This window comes from Triticum dicoccoides, chromosome 3A (genome assembly GCF_002162155.2).
Source record: "Triticum dicoccoides isolate Atlit2015 ecotype Zavitan chromosome 3A, WEW_v2.0, whole genome shotgun sequence".
NCBI classification, from domain to species: domain Eukaryota; kingdom Viridiplantae; phylum Streptophyta; class Magnoliopsida; order Poales; family Poaceae; genus Triticum; species Triticum dicoccoides.
The window spans coordinates 688,160,478-688,170,140 of NC_041384.1; the positions used below are offsets into that span (position 1 = coordinate 688,160,478).

At 44.9% G+C, this 9,663-nt stretch overlaps 1 long non-coding RNA gene across 2 annotated transcripts; it reads right to left on the reverse strand.

Annotated features, from left to right (window-relative positions):
• Window positions 1–1,525: 1,525 nt before the first annotated feature.
• Window positions 1,526–3,718, reverse strand: LOC119270231. 2 transcript variants are annotated; one of them, XR_005133997.1, is made up of 4 exons: window positions 2,662–3,718; window positions 2,457–2,511; window positions 2,124–2,291; window positions 1,526–1,855 (listed from the first exon to the last, which is right to left on the reverse strand). It is a non-coding gene; the product is annotated as an uncharacterized LOC119270231 (long non-coding RNA). The 2 variants fall into 2 exon arrangements; XR_005133996.1 differs by having other exon boundaries at window positions 2,112–2,291.
• Between the last annotated feature and the right edge of the window lie 5,945 nt (window positions 3,719–9,663).

Below are 9,663 nucleotides of genomic sequence, written 5' to 3' on the forward strand. Positions count from 1 at the left end.
GGTTATACCGAGGCGCGTCAATTGCTGGTTGAAAACTATTTCCAAACCCCTTCTTTGGCCCTCCGGGGACATTGAGAATTTCTGAAAGGGCTCCTTCCCTTCGGGGAGGGCAAAGCCCACAAATCCAACGATGAAAGTATTTGTTCAGTTTTTTTAGCTCCATTGGCCCTAGTATTACAGTAATTTCTGAAACAACCAGAACTAATTTCTGAAAGGGCTCCTTCCCTTCGGGGAGGGCAAAGCCCACAAATCCAACGATGAAAGTATTTGTTCAGTTTTTTTAGCTCCATTGGCCCTAGTATTACAGTAATTTCTGAAACAACCAGAACTAATTTCTGAAAGGGCTCCTTCCCTTCGGGGAGGGCAAAGCCCACAAATCCAACGATGAAAGTATTTGTTCAGTTTTTTTAGCTCCATTGGCCCTAGTATTACAGTAATAGTTGCTTCTCAAACTGGAATTAGTTCTGGTTGTTTCTCTCAGGTCCACGGATACGCAGGATAATGAAATTTTCAATGACTCGACATCACGATTGATGCTGCCGTTGGTACATAAATGTAAGCTAGTACTACAGAAATGCACAAATGTATACTACAGATGAAGCTGCCGCGGATCTGTGTTAACATCAATGGCCGGATCACCGAAATATACTTATGTTTTAGGAACTGTTTGAGCACGCCGGATGAGAAAGCACATATCATCAATACAGGCCACTGCCATGGCCTTCTTCTCCCTCTTGCTCCTCCTCCTTCTCGCCGCCCATGGCGTTTCCCCCCTTCTTGGCTTCACGCAGAAGGGCTTCCCGCCGGACTTCGTCTTTGGCCCCGCCACCTCCGTGTACCAGGTAGTAACTGGATATTGGTTACAAACTTCACTTTGTTTCTCCTGCCCTCAGTGCCCTGCTCTGGTTAATTTGCTCTGTTTTTTAATGCAGTACGAGGGCGCTGTTGGTGAGGATGGCAGGAGCCCAGGCATCTGATCTGGGACACCTTCACTCACGCTGGTAATCAACCAACTTGTCGGTTTCTGTCAGTTTTCAAAACAAAACAAAAATCTGTTTGCTTCTGACGGGTACGTACTCTGTAAGTTTATACACTGAAATTAGCCAATATTAGAGCCGGGTATACGCAAATGAGAGAATATTGTAAGCAACACGTCTTTCTTTCCCGGGTAGCTAGGGAAAAGCCTTCCTTTCCTCTCTCCATCGTTGATCATGTGGGTTCGCCTCTTCTCTGCTACTCCCTCCGTCCGAAAATATTTGTCATCAAAATAGATAAAAAGAGATGTATTTAGAACTAAAATACGTCTAGATCCATCCCCTTTTATCCATTTTGATGACAAGTATTTTCGGACGGAGGGAGTACTAGATAGGTTATGGTTTTAGCCCTTGACACTTGAGCATATGGATGTTAGCTAATAATAAGAATAAGAGATACATTTTTTTTTCTATTGTAACAGTTTAGTTCAATCCAAAATTGTTTGATTGTTCATTCCTCTTGAAGGTTCAAATCAACATAAATTCCTCACTGTATCACAAAAGTAAGAAATGTTTTTTTTAGGAAAAACTAAACTTATTTGATTTAACCAACTGGAAAAAATAAGAGGTAAGAAAAAAAAGAGGAAGACAACATACACAAATGAAAAGTTTCAGACGAACGGTTGAACGACTGAGGAGCCACTGCAGAAGATCCCAAGTTCGGATTAGAACAGAGAAAGCAGGTTCAGCAGCCACTAAAGAAGATCCCAAGTTCGGATTCAGAACAGAGAAAGCAGGTTCAGCAGGCACTGAACATGACCCCAAATTCAGGACAGGAGGAGCACGCGACAAACTGACCGCCAAACCTGAGGATTGGCCAGCTGAAATAAAACAGTAAATACACATCATGATTAGTATTTATGTACTAAATATAAAAGGAAATCCAATACTGATTATGATTTGCAAACCGAATATTGAAGTAATAACTACACTCTACAGTAAGATGTGCAGGGTAAAACAATAGTCAAGTTCAGAATAGGCCATTTTAGCTACTGAAGTATTCTTCTGCAGTTTACATTCTGTAGTACATTTGGTCTAAATAAATGAAGAGAACCCCTGTACAATCCCCTAGTATACCTCGGATTATACCTGCAGAAAGCCATCATGTCATTAGTGTCACTGTTCTCACCACCTTGTTCACTACTCTGGGAGAATTGGCCGGTAGGAGTGGTATGATCATCAATAAACCTATGTTCATATTTATCTTCACGCCGATCATAATGCTCATCCGGTGAAATATCAACATCTTCCGACACACTAAAGCGATAGTGTATGTTAGTTATAATTAAAAAAAGACTGTTTTTACTATTACAGTAAACCAAGAAACCAATATACATTGACAGGCAATTATTAGAAAACAGATTTAGCATCAGCTTATTTGGTGGCATTAAAGCATTCGATGAAAGGTTCCAGTGATCTTACTCGATTTCCTCATCAATATATATAACCAGACACATCTTGGCCTTCCTTCTATTTCCTGTATTAAGAATAAATGCAAAAGTAACATCAAGGTCCAAATTTTTTATGATTTAGGCACCGTGAACAAGAGGTTAGTAAGCATGTACTAATAATGATTGAGTTGGCAACAAGAGTAAAGAGAGTTACAAAGAAAAGAGGCTTAACTCACCAACATCACACTCCGTCCGATCAAATTTTCCCCTTACATATCCATTTATATCTTTCACTCAAAGACAATGAGGATGCTCGTTTGATCTTGTCACCGCATTTGGGGAGTACTTCGGTAATTGCCGTATTAACCCTGATGTATTTCCTACTGACTTAGGCTACCAATCATCAGTCATACTATCACACAAATAGATTTGTTGTGGGGGTATGAGCAGTGGGACTACAGTAGATTTTTGCCTTTGAAAGACACATTGGCTCTTTTGCTTCTGCTTGAGTCGGATGTTTTGTGACACCAACAGGAAATTAAACTTCTCTCGCAAAGCGTAGTGGTCCATCAATACATTCCGGTCCATTGCGTTGAGCTCCCTGAGTGTGTGACTTTGCAGAACTAACCTTTGCAACAAAACCAACATCAGTAGCACTGTCCAAAATGAGAATTAACACAATTTTCTTCAGAGTTCTTACAAGCAGGCATATACTTGACTGAACAACTAAAGGACAAGGTGGTGAGAATTTGTACCTGCAACTGGTTGACAGACACCATCTTCCCGAACTCCTTAGCGTTGGAGGACAATTAGTACACGGCTTAGGTGCTACCTGAGCCCATGTCCTAAAAGATGACATGGCGCGACACGTTGCAGAAGTCCTTGTCAACCCCGTACTGCAACCAACCGTGTGAGGGCCTTCGTCAGTGCGGGCGGACCGCGGCGGCACCGCACGCGTCCTCGAGAGGTCGTAGGGGAGGAAGAGCGAGCCCGCGAGGGCACGCGTGCAGCGGAAGGGCTTGGCAAGGAAGTTACGCATGCGAGAGAAGATTTGGCCGGGTGGTGGTGCCGCCTCCTCGCTGTTGGTTGCCATCGGCGAGCGCGGGGAAGAGAAGCTGTGATGGGCGAAGACGGCGGCAGCGGCGACCACTGCAACTGCGGCGAGGAGATCCGCGACTTGGAGCGACGACCAATGAGGAGAGACACAGAGGAGGGAGGCCGGTGGCACAGGGAAGAGGAGGGGCTCGGAGTAGGTGCGGCTGCGCGAGAAGAATCGAGGGAGACGAGAGGAAGCGGTGGCATCACCCCAAAGAGAGAAGGCTAGGTCTTCCAATCGTGTATCCGCTCCGCTCTGTAGGGTCTCCCCCTTTTTACCCCTTTCGTTTTTTTTCTCTCGCCAGCAAGGTAAAAATGATGCGGTGGGCACCGCGAGGAGACACCATTAGCGCGACCCTTATTGTGTTGGATGTAGACGGGGGGCTGGGCTCGCAGATAGAACACACCTAGACTGCTAGACACAACATACAATCTCTTGGTAGATTAATTACATGGACTGTGTGCACACTTCATCGCTATAAAACACAAGCAGGATGTAGGGTTATCTCCTCAGGGAGCCTGGCCCCGGGTAAACCTTGTATCCTTGTTACCATCTTCCAGGGCGTTTAGTTTAGAATCCCCTACCAGGAGATCTGCCGGATTTACACTAGTAGAAAATAGGGCTTTGGTCCAAGCCGGGTCAGCCATTAGTCCCGGTTCAGTCTAGAACCGGGACCAATGTGGGCATTGGTCCCGGTTCGTGAGCTCAGGGGGCCGGCCGGGCCACGTGGGCCATTGGTCCCGGTTCATCTGGACCTTTTGGTCCCGGTTGGTGGGATGAACCGGGACCAATAGGCCTCGCTCCTGGCCCACCACCATTGGTCCCGGTTCAAGCCAACCGGGACCAATAGGCCTCGCTCCTGGCCCACCACCATTGGTCCCGGTTCAAGCCAACCGGGACCAATAGGCCTCGCTCCTGGCCCACCACCATTGGTCCCGGAGCAATAGGACTAAAGGAGAGCCTTTAGTCCCTGCTCATGTCACCAACCGGGACCAATGAGGAGCCTATATATACCCCTCGCTCGCGAGCAGAGCACCCCAGTGCTCTGTTTTTCTCTGGCCGAGGGGGAGAGGGCTTGGTGGTGCTCTAGCTCACCTCCTATGCACACAAGGTGTTCGATGGAATGCCCGAGCCACACTACTTAAGCTTTCTCCTCCCCAAGCTCGACCTCCAAGCTCCATTTTCCATAATATTTGTCTAGGTTTAGCGGTCCGTCACGCCCCGTCCCCGTCTTCACCGCCGTCGATCACCCGCGCCGAGCTCATCGCCGGCACCACCGTGGTGAGCCTCTTGTTCTTATCTTCTTTCTGAAAGAAAAAATATTCTTACTTGTATGTTTACATAGATACTTGTATTATTTTCTTACTTTTATTATTGCATCTTATATAGTGCGATGGTTTTGGTATCCACCCCCGTCGGCCCTCGTCCTGTCTATGATTCGGATGTGGTATATATATTATCTTTATAACTATTGGTTCATTTATTGTTTATGAAAATTATGCCGACCAACGTGACATAGATTTTATTTATGTAGGATGTATGTGACGGAAATGCCAACCGACCCTATTGTCGAGAGGTTAAATTTAGTTGAAGAAGAAAACAATTTGTTGAAGGAAAAAATAAAAAAAATTGAGGAGGAGAAGATGATATTGGAGTTGCATGTTGCGGATGTCGTCGATGATCACAAGATCAAGATGGATGCAATGCGCTTGAAGATTAGAAAGATTAGAAAATATGCCATTCATATCGAGGCTTGGTATCATTATGCCGTTGGATCAATTGTTACCTTGGTTGCGATTATGATCGCATTTGTTTTCGCATTGAAATATTTTACATAGTTTCAATGTATGGTTTAATTAATTAGATGCTCTGGAGAGCTATATGTTGTTAGATGAGAACTATGTATGCACTTTGGTTTTAATGTGATGATGAACTTCTATTAATTTGGACACTTAATTATATATAATGCACGCAGATGAACCGGCAATGGATGTACGGTGACAGACACACCCGCGAGTACATTAAGGGCGTGCATGAGTTTCTCGATGCGGCTGAGGCAAACAAGCAGAATGGTTTTATGTGTTGTCCACGCACTGAATGTGGGAATACGAGGTCTTACTCTAACCGGAAAATCCTTCACTCCCACCTGCTTTACAAGGGTTTCATGCCACACTATAATGTTTGGACGAGGCACGGAGAAATAGGGGTTATGATGGAAGACGGCGAAGAAGAAGAGTACGATGACAACTATGTGCCCCCTGAATACGGTGATGCTGCAACGGGGGGAGCTGGTGAAGATCAAGAGGAACTAGACGATGTGTCCAATGATGCTGCAATGGGTGAAGCTGCTGAAGATCAAGAGGAACCAGACGATGTGCCCGATGATGATGATCTCCGCCAGGTCATTGTCGATGCAAGGACGCAATGCGAAAGTCAAAAGGAGAAGTTGAAGTTCGATCGCATGTTAGAGGATCACAAAAAAGGGTTATACCCCAATTGCAAAGATGGCAACACAAAGCTCGGTACCGTACTGGAATTGCTGCAGTGGAAGGCAGAGAATGCTGTGGCTGACAAAGGATTTGAGAAGCTATTGAAAATATTGAAGAAGAAGCTTCCAAAGGATAACGAATTGCCCGGCAGTACATACGCAGCAAAGAAGGTCGTATGCCCTCTAGGATTGGAGGTGGAGAAGATACATGCATGCCCTAATGACTGCATCCTCTACCGTGGTGCATACAAGGATCTGAACGCATGCCCGGTATGCGGTGCATTGCGGTATAAGATCAGACGAGATGACCCTGGTGATGTTGACGGCGAGCCCCTCAGGAAGAGGGTTCCTGCGAAGGTGATGTGGTATGCTCCTATAATACCACGGTTGAAACGTCTGTTCAGAAACGAAGAGCATGCCAAGTTGATGCGATGGCACAGTGAGAACCGAAAAAAGATGGGAAGTTGAGAGCACCCGCTGACGGGTCGCAGTGGAGAAAAATCGAGAGAAAGTACTGGGATGAGTTTGCAAAGGACCCAAGGAATGTATGGTTTGCTTTAAGCGCAGATGGCATTAATCCTTTTGGGGAGCAGAGCAGCAATCACAGCACCTGGCCCATGACTCTATGTATGTATAACCTTCCTCCTTGGATGTGCATGAAGTGGAAGTTCATTATGATGCCAGTTCTCATCCAAGGCCCTAAGCAACCCGGCAACGAAATTGATGTGTACCTAAGGCCATTAGTTGAAGAATTTTTACAGCTGTGGAATGGAAACGGTGTACGTACGTGGGATAAGCACAGACAGGAGGAATTTAACCTTAAGGCGTTGCTATTCGTGACCATCAACGATTGTCCCGCTCTCAGTAACCTTTCAGGACATACAAACAAAGGATACCACGCATGCACGCACTGTTTAGATGACACTGAAAGTATATACCTGGACAAATGCAGGAAGAATGTGTACCTAGGCCATCGTCGATTTCTTCCGACCAACCATCAATGTCGAAAGAAAGGCAAGCATTTCAAAGGCGAGGCAGATCACCGGAAGAAGCCCGCCATGCGCACCGGTGATCACGTGCTTGCTATGGTCAATGATTTACACTATGTAATCTTTGGAAAGGGTCCCGGTGGACTAGCTGTTCCGAATGACGCTAAGGGACACGCACCCATGTGGAAGAAGAAATCTATATTTTGGGACCTACCCTACTGGAAAGACCTAGAGGTCCGCTCCTCAATCGACGTGATGCACGTGACGAAGAACCTTTGCGTGAACCTGCTAGGCTTCTTGGGCGTGTATGGGAAGACAAAAGATACACCTGAGGCACGGGAGGACCTGCAACATTTGCATGAAAAAGACGACATGCCTCCGAAGCAGTATAAAGGTCCTGCCAGCTACGCTCTTACGAAAGAAGAGAAAGAAATCTTCTTTGAATGCCTGCTCAGTATGAAGGTCACGACTGGCTTCTCGTCGAATATAAAGGGAATAATAAATATGCCAGAGAAAAAGTTTCAGAACCTAAAGTCTCATGACTGCCACGTGATTATGACGCAACTGCTTCCGGTTGCATTGAGGGGGCTTCTACCGGAAAACGTCCGATTAGCCATTGTGAAGCTATGTGCATTCCTCAATGGAATCTCTCAGAAGGTGATCGATCCAGAAATCGTACCAAGGCTAAGGAGTGATGTGGCGCAATGTCTTGTCAGTTTCGAGCTGGTGTTCCCACCATCCTTCTTCAATATCATGACGCACGTCCTAGTTCATCTAGTCGACGAGATTGTCATCCTGGGGCCCGTATTTCTACACAATATGTTCCCCTTTGAGAGGTTCATGGGAGTCCTAAAGAAATATGTCCGTAACCGCGCTAGGCCAGAAGGAAGCATCTCCATGGGCCATCAAACAGAGGATGTTATCGGGTTTTGTGTTGACTTCATTCCTGGCCTTAAGAAGATAGGTCTCCCTAAATCGCGGTATGAGGGGAGACTGACTGGAAAATGCACTCTTGGAAGAGACTCAATAATATGCAGGGACGGATATTCTTGGTCTCAAGCAAACTACACAGTTCTACAGAACTCTACCTTGGTGACCCCGTATGTCGATGAACACAAGAACAGTCTGCACTCCAAACACCCGGAGCAGTGCGACGACTGGATTACATGTGAACACATCAGGACTTTCAGCAGTTGGTTGGAAACACGTCTCAAAGGTGACAACACTGTTTGTGATGAGTTGTACTTGTTGTCCAGGGAACCATCTTTGAATGTATTGACTTACAAAGGATACGAGATATATGGGAATACATTTTACACGATCGCCCAAGATCAAAAGAGCAACAACCAAAACAGCGGTGTCCGCTTTGATGCAGCAACCGAGAGCGGAAAGGACACATATTATGGTTACATAGTGGACATATGGGAACTTGACTACGGACCTGATTTTAAGGTCCCTTTGTTTAAGTGCAAATGTGTCAATCTATTAGGCGGCGGGGTACAGGTAGACCCACAGTACGGAATGACAACAGTGGATCTGAAAAATCTTGGGTACACTGCCGAACCGTTCGTCCTAGCCAATGATGTGGCATAGGTTATCTATGTGAAGGACATGTCTACCAAACCGAGAAAAAGAAAAGATAAGGAAGTGAATACATCATACGATGAGCCAAAGCGCCACATAGTTCTTTCAGGAAAAAGGGACATCCTGGGAGTGGACGGCAAGACAGACATGTCTGAAGATTATGAAAAGTTTCATGAAATTCCTCCCTTCAATGTCAAGGCTGACTCAAGCATCCTGATAAACAATGAAGATTATCCATCGTTACGGCGCAATAAGCAAATGACACAAGCGAAGAAAAAGTGAAGACTTTCTCCCGCAACTATTATGATGATACCATGCCAACTTTGTAACACACGAACATGCTACCATTGTCCGTTTTGTACATGCACATGCTATGTGGGTGAAATTATGATACCATCCCAACTTTCAACCTTTTCAGAGTTCATTTAAAATGCTTTCATGTCTTATGGTTCGGCCCTCGTAATACCATGACCATTAGTCCCTGGCCCATGCCAACTTTCAACTTTCTAAAACTAATGGCACTAACAGAAATTTATAATTTTGCTCCTCGCCCCTGGCCCATGACCATTAGTCCTGGTTTGTGCCACAAACCGGGACTAAAGGGTTGGTCCTCGTTGCGGGCAGAGTTTAGTCCCACCTCGCCAATCGAAGGGGGCTCGCACCGGTTTATAAGCCCTTCTCTCTCTGCCTTGTTGAGCTCCTCTCGAAGTGAAAATAGATGTCCTAATAGAGAAAAGTTTAACCTAAATTCATAGTGAATTTCTCTGAAATTCATAGAAATTTACTAGGAGTTTAGGTTGAATTTTCTCTATAAGCGCATCTATTCTCATTTTTTAGTAAGTTAATCACAAACTTGTGATTCAAACAATTTTCAAAGAATTCAAATTTTAACTATTCAAATTTGAAAACTAATGGCACTAACAGAAAGTTTATAATTTTTCTAAAACTAATGGCACTAATAGAAAGTTTATAATTTTGCTAACCTAAAAGCAAACAGAATTAAAAATTAAAGCAAAAAACAAAAGAAAATAAATAATGCAAAAAAACAAATCAAAAAAACAGAAAAAACTATTTTTGTAGT